General features: G+C 43.1%; 1 protein-coding gene across 1 annotated transcript in view; it reads right to left on the bottom strand.

The window, feature by feature from the left end:
• Nucleotides 1-10,971, bottom strand: part of LOC139373661 (protein FAM83H-like) — a 31,238-nt gene extending 20,267 nt beyond the window's left edge. The window contains exon 1 of the mRNA XM_071114474.1: nucleotides 10,728-10,971. The gene's annotated coding sequence lies outside the window, so the exon portion shown is untranslated. The remainder of the gene's footprint in view (nucleotides 1-10,727) is intronic.
• Between the last annotated feature and the right edge of the window lie 3,157 nt (nucleotides 10,972-14,128).

Below are 14,128 nucleotides of genomic sequence, written 5' to 3'. Positions count from 1 at the left end.
AAATGGGTCTTCCAAATGGACAATGACCCCAAGCATACTTCCAAAGTTGTGGCAAAATGGCTTAAGGACAACAAAGTGAAGGTATTGGAGTGGCCATCAAAATGCCCTGACCTCTCCCGGGTGGCGCAGTAGTTAAGGGCGCTGTACTGCAGCGCCAGCTGTGCCACCAGAGACTCTGGGTTCGTGCCCCGGCTCTGTCGTAACCGGCTGCGACCGGGAGGTCCGTGAGGCGATGCACAATTGGCCTAGCGTCGTCCGGGTTAGGGAGGGTTTGGCCGGTAGGGATATCCTTGTCTCATCGCGCACCAGCGACTCCTGTGGCGGGCCGGGCGCAGTGCACGCTAACCAAGGTTGCCAGGTGCACGGTGTTTCCTCCGACACATTGGTGCGGCTGGCTTCCGGGTTGGATGTGCGCTGTGTTAAGAAGTAGTGCGGCTTGTTTGGGTTGTGTATCGGAGGACACATGACTTTCAACCTTCGTCTCTCCCGAGCCCGTACGGGAGTTGCAGCGATGAGACAAGATAGTAGCTACTAACAATTGGATACCACGAAATTGGGGAGAAAAGGGGTCAAATTCACAAAAAATAAATAAATAAATAAAGGCCCTGACCTCAATCCTATAAAAAAATTTGTGGGCAGAACTGAAAAAGTGTGTGTGAGCAAGGAGGCCTATAAACCTGAATAAGTTACATCAGCTCTGTCAGGAGGAAATGGCCAAAATTCACCAACCTATTGTGGGAAGCTTGTGGAAGGCTACCCAAAACGTTTGACCCAAGTTAAACAATTTAAAGGCAATGCTACCAAATACTAATTGAGTGTATGTAAACTTCTGACCCACTGGGAATGTGATGAAAGAAATAAAAGCTGAAATAAATAATTCTCTCTACTATTATTCTGATTTCACATTCTTAAAATAAAGTGGTGATCCTGGGGCGGCCTAGTGGTTAGAGTGTTGGACTAGTAAACGGAAGGTTGCAAGTTCAAACCCCTGAGCTGACAAGGTACAAATCTGTCATTCTGCCCTGAACAGTTAACCCACTGTTCCTAGGCCGTCATTGAAAATAAGAATTTGTTCTTAACTGACTTGCCTAGTAAAATAATAAATAAATAAAATCCTAACTGACCTAAAACAGGGAATGTAAACTTCCGACTTCAACTATCAATTCATTCATATATCAATGAATTTGAAAGGGCACTAGAACAATCTGCAGCACCCGGCCTCACCCTACTAGAATCTGAAGTCAAATGTCTACTGTTGTCTACAAATGTCTACTGTAGGACCTACAGCAGCACTTAGATCTTCTGTCAGACCTGGGCCCTGACAGTAAATCTCAGTAAGACAAAAATAATGATGTTCCAAAAAAAGTCCAGTCGCCAGGACCTCAAATACAAATTCTATCTAGATACCGTTGCCCAAGAGCACACAAAAAAACTATACAAAAAACTATACATAGCTTAGCTCAGTGCCACAAGTAACTTCCACAAAGCTGTGAATGAGCTGAGAGACTAGACAAGAAGATGCCATCAAAAGGAACATAAATTTTAACATACCAATTAGGTATCTGGCTAAAATACTTGAATCAGTTATAGACCCCATTGCCCTTGATGGTTGTGAGGTCTGGGGTCCGCTCACCAACCAAGAATTCAAACACCAAATTGAGACTCTGCAATTGAGACTCTCCTGCAAAAATATCTTCTGGGTACAACGTAAAACACCAAATAATGCATGCAGAGCAGAATTAGGCCGATACGAAATACGGAGAGAGAGAGAGAGAGAGAGAGAGAGAGAGAGAACTCTTAGTGACGGTGCACTCAGGTAGACATGCTGACTAGATCAAGACGATCAACATAATTAAGTTATTGTTGTTGAGTCATTGACAACTGGTGTAACGAGTACATACTTTACATTAACAAACACACACCTGTTTACTGTAACACATATGCACAAGATTGAACAGAAATTACAGACAACAACAGGATTTAGTTATTAATATGACAGTAAATACTGATATTTAGCATGCCAATGCCATTATGATACAGACGATTCATCGAATATTAAATCAGGTCGGGATTAAAAAAGAGAGACAGACAGAAAGAGATACAGATAGAGAGATTAAGAGAGAAAGAAGGAAAGAGAGAGAGATCTGTGTAGACAGGTTCATCCATAGTTGTGTTGAGTAAACATGTCTTACAGGTGTGTCAGGCTGTAGGTACAGATGTAGGATCTTAATTTGAGCCCGTTTTCGTAATGGCAGAAAACATTCAAAGCGCTACTTGAATTTGTGGGTGTCCCTGACCTAAGTTCTCTCAAGTTTGGGCCAACTAGAAAGTTCAAGTAACACTTGACCGAAAAGTTAAGTAAACTAAAAGGCTGTGGAACCAGTTACTGAATAATTTGTTGAATCAACTAGATGTTTTTTTTTTTTTTTACAGTGCCTGTCTGGGGTAAATACATGTGCTGTTACATATTACAGTGCAATTACATGTTTATTTGTTCACATCAACCAACTGAAACAGTACATGGTATATGGAGACTGGGCATATCTGAATTTACACCATATTCCTTATACTGCACACTATATAGGGAGGCATTTACTGGGTATGCTCTGAACATGAGTCTGAACATGTCAACTAGACAGGAAGTGTTTTTACCTGTTTTCTCACATCACCATGAAAACCTGCAGCCTGTGACTGACTTATTAGCCTGCAGGCTTGACAGACTGACTGTGTTGCTCAATTGGTAGAACATGGCGCTTGCAACGCCAGGGTTGTGGGTTCGGTTCTCATGGGGAACCAATACAACAAATGTGTGAACTCACTACTGTAAGTTTCTCTGGATAAGAGTGTAAAACATGTGGGTGTAAATGTGTGTTAACCCTACAAATAGCAGTGTTGGGTGATTTGGAAAGCCATAGTAAATCAATCAACATTATAATAATACTCTTAGGAAAAATATTTATCTTTAATGTACAATCTGTGGATACTATGCAATTAGAGAAGTTCAAAGTTCATGTGAGACAGCACAGTTAAAATATATGGTGCGTGGAAATCAAAAGGGGGTGGTCTACAGAGATAGGTGGGATGGGCTAAGGGGAGCAGCTGGCTGGGTTTAAAATGGGATGGGCTGAGGGAATCAGAGGGCTGGGTTTAAAATGCTTATTATCGGTAATAGTTATTACTGAAAACAATATATAGATGTCCAAGTACTAACTATCCAAAAGGTTGTGTGTGTATATACTGTATATACACTACATGACAAAAGTATGTGGACACCGCCTCGTCGCTCATCTCATTCCAAAATCAAGGGCATTAATATGACGTTGGTCCTACCTTTGTTCGTATAACTGCCTCCACACTTCTGGGAAGGCTTTCCACTAGATGTTGGAACATTCCTGTAGGGACTTGCTTCCATTCAGCCACAAGACCATTAGTGAGGTCGGGCACTGATGTTGTGCGATTAGGCCTGGCTCGCAGTCGATGTTCAAATTCATCCCAAAAATGTTTGATGGGGTTGAGGTCAGGGCTGTGTGCAGGCCAGTCAATTTCTTCAAAAAACATTTCTGTATGGACCTTGCTTTGTGCCTTGAGGGCATGGTCATGTTGAAATAGGAAAGGGTCTTACCCAAACTGTTGCCACAAAGTTGGAAGCACAGAATCGCCTAGAATGGAATTGTGTGCTGTAGTGTTAAGATTTCCCTTCACTGGAACTAAGGGGCCTAGCCCAAACCATGAAAAACAGCCCCAGACCATTATTCCCCCTCCACCAAACTTTACAGTTGGCAAATAGCGTTTTCCTGGCATCCGCCAAACCCAAATTTGTCCTTCGTACTGCTAGTTGGTGAAGCGTGATTCATCACTCCACATAATGCCTTTCCACTGCTCCAGAGTCCAATGGTGGCAAGCTTTACACCACTTCAGCCGACACTTGGCATTGCGCATGGTGATCTTAGGCTTGTGTGCGGCTGCTTGGCCATGGAAACCCATTTCATGACGCTCCCGACGAACAGTTCTTGTGCTGACATTCCTTCCAGAGGCAGTTTTTAACTAGGTAGTGAGTGTTACAACCCAGGACAGACAATTTATACACGCTACGTTCTTCAGCACTCGCCGGTCCTGTTCTAAAAGCTTGTGCGGCCTACCTCTTTGTGGCTGAGCCGTTGTTGCTCCTAGACGTTTCCACTTCACAATAACATCACTTACATTTGACCAGGGCAACTAAAGCTAGGCAGAACTGACTTGTTGGAAAGGTGGCATCCTATGACGGTGTCACGTTGACGTCACTGAGCACTTCAGTAAGGCCATTCTACTGCCAATGTTTGTCTATGGAGATTGCATGGCTGTTTGATCGATTATATACACCTGTCCGCAATGGGTGTGGCTGAAATAGCCGAATCCAATAATTTAAAAGGGTCCACATACTTTTGTATATATAGCGTATGTATATTAAATATATAAATACAGTTGAAGTCGGAAGTTTACATACACTTAGGTTGGAGTCATTAAAGCTCATTTTTCAACCACTCCACAAATGTCTTGTTAAAAAACTATAGCTTTGGCAAGTTGGTTAGGACATCTACTTTGTGCATGACACAAGTAATTTTTCTAACAATTGTTTACAGACAGATTATTTCACTGTATCACAATTCCAGTGGGTCAGAAGTTTACAAACACTAAGTTGACTGTGCCTTTAAGCAGCTTGGAAAATTCCAGAAAATGATGTCATGGTTTTAGAAGCTTCTGATAGGCTAATTGACATAATTTGAGTCAATTGGAGGTGTACCTGTGGATGTATTTCAAGGCCTACAGTGCCTCTTTGCTTGAAATCATGGAAAAATCTAAAGAAATCAGCCAAGACCTAAAAAAATATATATTTGTAGACCTCCACAAGTGTGGTTCATCCTTGGGAGCAATTTCCAAACGCCTGAAGATACCACATTCATCTGTACAAACAATAGTACGCAAGTATAAACACCATTGGACCACGCAGATGTCATACTGCTCAGGAAGGAGACACGTTCTGTCTCCTAGAGATTAACTTACTTTGGTGCGAAAAGTGCAAATCAATCCCAGAACAACAGCAAAGAACCTTGTGAAGATGCTGGTGGAAACAGGTACAAAAGTATCTATATCCACAGTAAAACGAGTCCTATATCGACATAACCTGAAAGGCCGCTCAGCAAGGAAGAAGCCACTGCTCCAAAACCGCCATAAAAAAGGCTGACTATGGTTTGCAACTCCATATGGGGACAAAGATTGTACTTTTTGGAGAAATGTCCTCTGGTCTGATGAAGCAAAAATAGAATTGTTTTGCCATAATGACCATCGTTATGTTTGGAGGAAAAAAGGGGGAGGCTTGCAAGCCGAAGAACAGCATCCCAACCTTGAAGCACGGGGGTGGCAGCATCATGTTGTGGGGGTGCTTTGCTGAAGGAGGGACTGGTGCACTTCACAAAATAGATGGCGTCATGAGGAAGAAAAATTATGTGGATATATTGAAGCAACATCTCAAGACATCAGTCAGGAAGTTAAAGCTTGTTTGCAAATGGGTCTTCCAAATTGACTATGACCCCAAGCATACTTCCAAAGTTGTGGCAAAATGGCTTAAGGACAACAAAGTCAAAGTATTGGAGTGGCCATCACAACGCCCTGACCTGCAAAGAAACCACTACTAATGGACACCAATAATAAGAAGAGACTTGCTTGGGCCAAGAAACAAGAGCAATTGACATTAGACCGGTGGAAATATGTCCTTTTGTCTGATGAGTCCAAATCTGGTGACACTGTCTGTGATTTATTTAGAATTAAAGGCACACTTAACCAGCATGGCTACCACAGCATTCTGCAGCGATATGCCATCCCATCTGGTTTGCACTTAGTGGGAATATCATTTGTTTTTCAACAGGACAATGACCCAAAACACACCTCCAGGCTGTGTAAGGGCTATTTGACCAAGAAGGAGAGTGATGGAGTGCTGCATCAGATGACCTGGCCTCCACAATCACTTCAACCCAATTGAGATGTTTTGAGATGAGTCGGACCGCAGAGTGAAGGAAAAGCAGCCAACAAGTGCTCAGCATATGTGGGAACTCCTTCAAGACAATTGGAAAAGCATTCCTCATGAAGCTGGTTGAGAGAATGCCAAGACTGTGCAAAGCTGTCATCAAGGCAAAGGGTGGCTATTTGAATAATCTAGCATCTAAAATATATTTGGATTTGTTGAACACTTTTTGGTTACTACATGATTTCATATGTGTTATTTCATAGTTTTGATGTTTTCACTATTATTCTACAATGTAGGAAATAGTACAAATAAAGAAAAACCCTTGAATGAGTAGGTGTGTCCAAACTTTTGACTGGTACTGTATGTAAAATGTGTGTAAAATGTTTATGTAACAAAAAACCTTTGTCTTCCAAAGAAGATGCGAGATGGTAGAGGTGTAAGTCGCTGTGAAAACGAGCGTCTATTAAAATGTGGGTGTGCATCCAGGTGGGTGGGTGAGTGGATGGGTTGTTTTGTAGCCTATAGTGTGGTGATTAGCTGTCTGATGAGTGTGCATGTGTTTTGTAAACTTCCACACACACCTAGAGCTATAGGTAACCATAGTAACCAGTTATGTTATAGCCCTGCCCACTGGATCAAAAGCTGGCTGTAGTTTACTCAGCAGCAGCACTGTGACGCACCTGCAGCCTGCTAGTCAAGACTGCTAGCCTACGGCTAACATGCTACATCCTGCACACTGACTGTCTGTTGGCTAACGCTACCCACAGGGCTAGCCTGCATGAGTCTGTGCTCCAAGGATAACATTACCTCAAGGCATTAAGTAGTCCTACTCTCAAATCACAGGATGTCTTTGTCATATTTGGTTAAGACCTGCACTAACCTATCCTCTGAGGTAAGTTGTTAGATCAGAGTGAGAGAGTAACTGTACAGGTGGGGTTACTCACCCTGACCCGAAGGAAGGTAGAAATTACACAACAAACACTGTACACCTGAGATATCTTCCACAAGCTATGCATGTGTGTGTGTTTGTGTGTACGTGTGTGCTCATTGGGTTGAGATTGGGTTGAGCCAATCACATGCTGTTTTACTGGAACAAGGGGCACACTGATTGGTTTACAGACAGATGAATGACAACATCCAGTGCTGACAGTGTCTGATGTACCTGTCTAACAAGACACATTCACACACGGAACATCTATTTGTTTGTTGTGGCAACAACAACTTTTTACCTCAAGTGGTGACACAGGATTAATGACAAGAACTGTGTGTGTGTGTGTGTGTGTGTGTGTGTGTGTGTCTGCGTGTGCATGCGCGCGTGTGTTTGTTATGTGTTTCTCAGAAAAGGGCAGGACTGTTTTAAAGGCAGCAAACAGAATGGGTTTGAAGCCATAAACCACTTCAGGAGGATTTAAGAACCAAACCTCCACTCCAGGCTATATAGTTATATCTATCATCACTGTCTGACTCAGAGTTGCCGACCCATGCTTGTTCATTCAATGTTCCGACCAGTCATTCCCAGCATTCCTGTGTGAACTTCGGGAGAGAGGGGGACAGAGGAAAATAGAGAGAGCAAGAGGGAGAGGGAATGAGAGAGGGGGCAAGAGGGGGAGGGAGAGGGAATGAGAGAGGGGGGCAAGGGAGAAAAGGCAGGAGAAAGAAAAAGAGAGAGGAGGATTGATAGAGATAGAGGGAGCATGATAGGGAGTGAGGGATAGAGAGGGAATTAAAGAGAAGCAGAGGGAACATTTGTCTCTGTCTCAACACGTGAATAAGTAACTGAGGCTGTGTTTACACAGGCAGCCCAATTCTGATATTTTCTGCACTAATTGTTCTATTGACGAATCAGATCACCTCTGCAAAAGATCTGACGTGAAAATATCTTATGTGATCGGTTAAAAGACCAATTGGTGCAGAAAATATATGAATTGGACTGCCTGTGCAAACAGAGGTAGACCAATCAGATCCGCTATGAAAAATATTGATGTGATTGGTCAAAAGACAAATTAGTAGAAAAAATATTTGAATTGGGTGAACACAGCGTGAGGAGACAGAACCTGTACAATTACACACACACACACGAACACACCTCACTAAACAAACACACAGATTGATCCTGCATACCGATTCAGGTGGATTCTACAGTTAGTCGTTTAAATAGGTCAGTGAGAATAGTACAGGGCGAGAGAGAGAGAGAAGGGGGAGGGGTACCTGTCCTTCTCTATATCATCACTGACACTCACACAGGCAGATCTGAAATGACACCCTATTCCCATCGTAATTCACATAGGGCTCTGTCAAAAAGTAGTGCACTTCATAGGGAATTAGAGTGTAATTTGAGACACATGCAGAAGCACATCTACCTGTCCTGTATCATCAGGATATCATCACTGTCTGACTGAAAAGACAACAGCACCACATACAGTACAATGACTCAAGGTCAGATACTACAAGTACACAAAGGGATAGAATGAATTCTCGTAAGCACGTGAACGCACACGGATAGACATTGACCCTTATTAAGACAATGCAAACAAAGGGTGCAGCCTTGACAGCATAATGGTCTAACAGGAAAACATGAACACACATACACAAACAAATGTGCTATTCCAATCTGCAAATCCACTATTTTGTAATATAAAGACTGAAAACTTAGATGTGAAGGTTGGTCATTAAGTTTACAAGTGTGTAGGTTGTACATATTCTAGAGTTAATGTTGTATGGGATAGAAGTTATGATTCAGAGGCCAAAGCACATACATACATATATTGAAGCGACTGAGGGGGAGCAGTCTGCTGAAGCGAGGTTTGAACCAGCAACTCTATGCTTGTGGGGCAAGTTTTTTTTCTTCACCTTTATTTAACCAGGTAGGCTAGTTGAGAACAAGTTCTCATTTACAACTGCGACCTGGCCAAGATAAAGCAAAGCAGTGCGACACAAACAAGAGTTACACGTGGAATAAACAAACATACAGTCAATAATACAATAGAAAAAGTCTATATACAGTGTGTGCAAATGAGGTAGGATAAGGGAGGTAAGGCAATAAATAGACCATAGTGGCGAAATAATTACAATATAGCAATTAAACACTAGAGTGATTGATGTGCAGAAGATGAGTATGCAAGTAGAGACACTGGGGTGCAAAGGAGCAAAATAAATAACAGTATGGGGATGAGGTAGTTGGATGGGCTATTTACAGATGGGCTATGTACAAGTGCAGTGATCTGTGAGCTGCTCTGACAGCTGGTGCTTAAAGCAAGTGAGGGAGATATGAGTCTCCAGCTTCAGTGATGTTTGCAGTTCGTTCCAGTCATGGGCAGCAGAGAACTGAAAGGAAAGGCGGCCAAAGGACTAATTGGCTTTGGGGGTGACCAGTGAAATATACCTGCTGGAGCGCGTGCTACTGGTGGGTGCTGCTATGGTGACCAGTGAGCTGAGATCAGGCGGGGCTTTACCTAGCAAAGACTTATAGATGACCTGGAGCCAGTGGGTTTGGCGATGAATATGAAGCAAAGGTCAGCCAACGAGAGCATACAGGTCGCAGTGGTGGGTAGTATGTGGGGCTTTGGTGACAAAACGGATGCACTGTGATAGACTGCATCCAATTTGCTGAGTAGAGTGTTAGAGGCTATTTTGTAAATGACATCGCCGAAGTCAAGGGTCGGTAGGACAGTCAGTTTTACTAGTGTATGTTTGGCAGCATGAGTGAAGGAGGCTTTGTTTTGCGAAATATGAAGCCGATTCTAGATTTAATTTTGGATTGGAGATGCTTAATGTGAGTCTGGAAGGCGAGTTTACAGTCTAATCAGACACCTAGTTATTTGTAGTTGTCCACATATTCTAAGTCAGAACAGTCCAGAGTAGTGATGCTGAACGGGCGGGCGGGTGTGGGCAGCGATATCGGTTGAAGAGCATGCATTTAGTTTTACTTGCATTTAAGAGCAGTTGGACGCCACAGAAGGAGAGTTGTTTGGCATTGTGGGATTCGAAATGGTCGGTAATCTGTTTGTTAACTTGTACACTACCACCTGCGCCCTAAAAGGTCGGAAGCCGAAGCAGTAGTAAACACGCACACAAACACAGAGAAAGTAGTAGGCTGACATACAGGAAGGCTAAAGTAGGCCTATTATCTGACATGGACCAAAGTCTCAGTCAGATACAAAGCAGAACATCTCAGCATACACACACAAACACCTTCTGTATGGTAATTTACAAGACATAGGGCTTTGATTATCAATCGACTTTAGTCCAACTATGTAGTCTACATTATTAGATAACACGACATACAACATATTGTCCTGTTTATGCACAACAATATATAGGTTATAATAGAGGGCTACTGTAATACAGAAGTTTCTTTGTGTGTATGTGCATTTATATAAATTAATTGAAGACTGCCAAGCAAGTCTTGCAGAGTTTCTATTGGTTGGCAGCTTTCAATGAAACCAGACGTTATTGCAGAGTTATTACTAGAGAAGCCTAATCCAACAGTGATCGCGATAGGTACTGTAGGCTACAGAACTACTGGTAGCATTTGACTGCTTCAAGGTTCAAAGTGCTATTTAATTATCTTGTTATAGTATAGGCTACATACACTGAGTTACATAGAGATTATTGCAATAGGCTAATTTATAGAAGGCACGGAGAGATCACCTGGATAGATTATCACTTGGATAGATTTACCTGTTTCAGAGAGAGTTGTTATGGACATAATTATTCAGTCTCTTACCCTCAAGTGGGCATCAACCTGTAGACAACCTTGTCTTTTTTTGCTTGAACCGCGGTGTATGGCCGTATATCCCTTCCGCGGTACTGCCACTAGTGTTCCTCGGCTCGTCTGTGTATTACATTCCTTTCTCCCGTTGGGACTCCACCCTATCCGATCAAAACGCCCAGGAACTCCACACTACTCAAATCCGACCTGTCTGCTAAACCTACCTCTTTGCCCGCGCTCTTCCACACCGCGGGGAGATAAAACAGGGAAGAAGTTGAGTAACTCACTCCCTTTCCTCCATCCTAACTCCTCCTATTATCACTGCTGTTAAAACTGACAGTTGAAAACTATTGGAAGTTGACTGGTGGCATATTTCAAAAACTGTTACCATAGAGTTTCTAAAACCAGAGCCACAACATCGCGAGACTTCCGGGAACGCGTGCTGAACCGACCAAGCAGAACAGGTAGGTGTTTGGGTTTTTAGAAGTCAATGAGAGAAGTGAAAATGGCCTCCTTAGTTCTTAATTTTCTCGAAATCTAAAGGCACAACCTATATTCGAGCCAATGTCTTAAATCGTTGAACATGATCTTAAAGTGACACTGACAAGTTTTCATTTTCCTGAAAAACAACTTTATATTGATTTGACGGCCTGCACGTGCGCAGTTCGGCGTGAGGCGACACACGGTGACGTATTTCTGCACATGAGTATATCTAGCCAACGTCGCCATGACATCGCCTACAAGCGTTTTCGGGAATATCCATTGGAGAAGCAGTTTCTGCCTATCTTAATACTGTACTATCTTTGCTATTACCACCTCCCCCCTCTCTCTGTCGCTCTCTGTTGCGCTCTCTCTCTCCACCAGTGAGCTGTAGCATGGTTTGTGATTCAGACAGTTGTGTGCTACTACCCAGTGTGCACCCCTCTCTCTCCTTTTAACTGCGGACAGGGAAGTCTGAGAGACAGAGCTCTTGTTTCTTCATGACTTTGCCATCCTTCATGCTGATTCAGCTGCATAGTGTTAACATAGCAAAGTTGTCCATGTCTACCAGTAGGTCACTCTAACCCATCAAACATTTTTGAGTTGCACTTGTTCTGTTTGTCCTGCCCAGTACAATACCACTGGGCAAAACTGGTTCCACGTCATTTCAACAACAAAAAATGCAATCTGATGATGTTGAATCAGTGGAAAACTGATTGGATGTTGTTTTTAAGTCATCAACATAAAGGGAATTTTGTTGTTTTTTTCACCCAACTTTTAACCTAAATCCAATGACGTGGTGACATTTTTAGTTGAATTCAGGTTAGTTGACAACTAACTAACAAAATTAATGTTTCCCATATCTACACTAAGGGGCACTGAGTTTTCGTGTGTGTGTTTGACGTGGGCTGTCTTTTGTTCTGTCAGATCAGCTCCACCCTACTCCCCTGATATCCTGCAGCACACACGCAGGGTGTGTCTCACAGTTGTGGATCTCTGCCCACGTACCTTGGTGCACCCTGCCCTGTGTTACACACACACTACATGCACACACCTGATCTAGACCGAGATAAGCGAAATACTTCTCCCTGGTGTGTATGATAACACAACTAGTCTCACGTTCATCTATGTTTCTGAAACGTCAAATTTCGAAGTTGTTCCAAATGTCAAATTTCTAAGTGTTTAAGGTTAAGCTTAGGCATTAACTCCTATTGGTTAAGGAGGGTGTTAAGGTTTGGGGTAGGCTTAAAACAAAAATCTCAAAAACAACTTTCTATCGCTGGATTCTGGCAACCTTTGGAATCAGAGGCAGATGCCCTCCGCCATCCACATCGCCAAAACCTACTTGAAGGTAACAGCGCTCACTGTTGCCCCTAGTGGCCGGTTTCCACGTATTCTCCCGACGTCCTCAGACATAGGTGGAAGTCAAATACTGACTTGTATCACAGGTGACCTGGCTGTGATAACAACACTCCATGAAAGTTAATTTGTATACCGTGTGAGTGTATAACCATACGTGTGTATGAGTGAGAATGTCTTAGACTTAATGTGTGTATGTTGTTCACCTGAGCATTTTTTAGCTAAGTTAACAGCTGGAAATGTGAGTGTGTGTGTGTGTGGGAGGTGCGATTGAGGGTGTGGTCTCTTCTAGGAATGTGCCACGGGCTTCAAGACCACACCCAGCTCCTCTCTCTCTCCCCCATCGTCACCCCTCTCTCTGACTCACCTCCTAGCCATAGAGCAGAACCACAGGTCTGGGCCTGACTCTGGACAGCAGATATAACCTGGCATGGATCTACACACTTGGAACTGGACAGTAAGCTGGGACTCAGAGAGAATGGATCAGGAGTCAGAGAAATCCTGTCGGCAGCAGCATTAGCCTATTGCTTTCTCTCTCAACCTCAAGTCTCAACTCTAGAGACACTGGGGTTTGGAAGGGAGGTTAGGTGTTGGTTTAGATTCTCCTCTAATGAACACAGACACAGAGTACACTCACATCCACCTACACACACTGAGAAAATGACACACGTGAAAATGTCTAGTAAGCTTTCCAGAATGCTTTTTCCATGCTGTAAATCAAATCAAAGTTTATTTGTCACGTGCGCCGAATACAACAGGTGTAGTAGACCTTACAGTGAAATGCTTACTTACAGGCTCTAACCAATAGTGCAAAAAAGGTATTAGGTGAACAATAGGTAGGTAAAGAATTTAAACAACAAGTAAAAAGACTGAAAAACAGCAGCAAGGCTAGATACAGTAGAAAGGCTACATACAGACACCGGTTAGTCAGGCTTATTGAGGTAGTATGTACATGTAGATATGGTTAAAGTGACTATGCATATATGATGAACAGAGAGTAGCAGTAGCGTAAAGAGGGGTTGGTGGGTGGTGGTTGGGGGGACAATGCAGATAGCCCGGTTAGAGCACTGGTTGGTCGGGCCTATTGAGGTAGTATGTACATATGTACATGAATGTATAGTTAAAGTGACTATATAATAAACAGAGTAGCAGCAGCATAAAAGAGGGGGGGGCACACAATGCAAATAGTCCGGGTAGCCATTTGGTTACCTGTTCATGAGTCTCATGGCTTGGGGGTAAAAACTGTTGAGAAGCCTTTTTGTCTTAGACTTGGCACTCCGGTACCACTTGCCATGCGGTAGTAGAGAGAACAGTCTATGACTGGGGTGGCTGGGGTCTTTGACAATTTTTTGGGCCTTCCTCTGACATCGCCTGGTGTAGAGGACCTGGATGGCAGGCAGCTTAGCCCCAGTGATGTACTGGGCCGTACGCACTACCCTCTGTAATGCCTTGCGGTCAGAGGCTGAGCAATTGTCGTATCAGACAGTGATGCAACCAGTTCTCGATGTTGCAGCTGTAGAACCTTTTGAGGATCTCTGGACCCATGCCAAATCCTTTTAGTTTCCTGAGGGGGAATA

The sequence above is a fragment of the Oncorhynchus clarkii genome, chromosome 18, assembly GCF_045791955.1.
Source record: "Oncorhynchus clarkii lewisi isolate Uvic-CL-2024 chromosome 18, UVic_Ocla_1.0, whole genome shotgun sequence".
NCBI lineage: Eukaryota > Metazoa > Chordata > Actinopteri > Salmoniformes > Salmonidae > Oncorhynchus > Oncorhynchus clarkii.
This window is presented reverse-complemented; position numbering and strand designations above follow the sequence as displayed.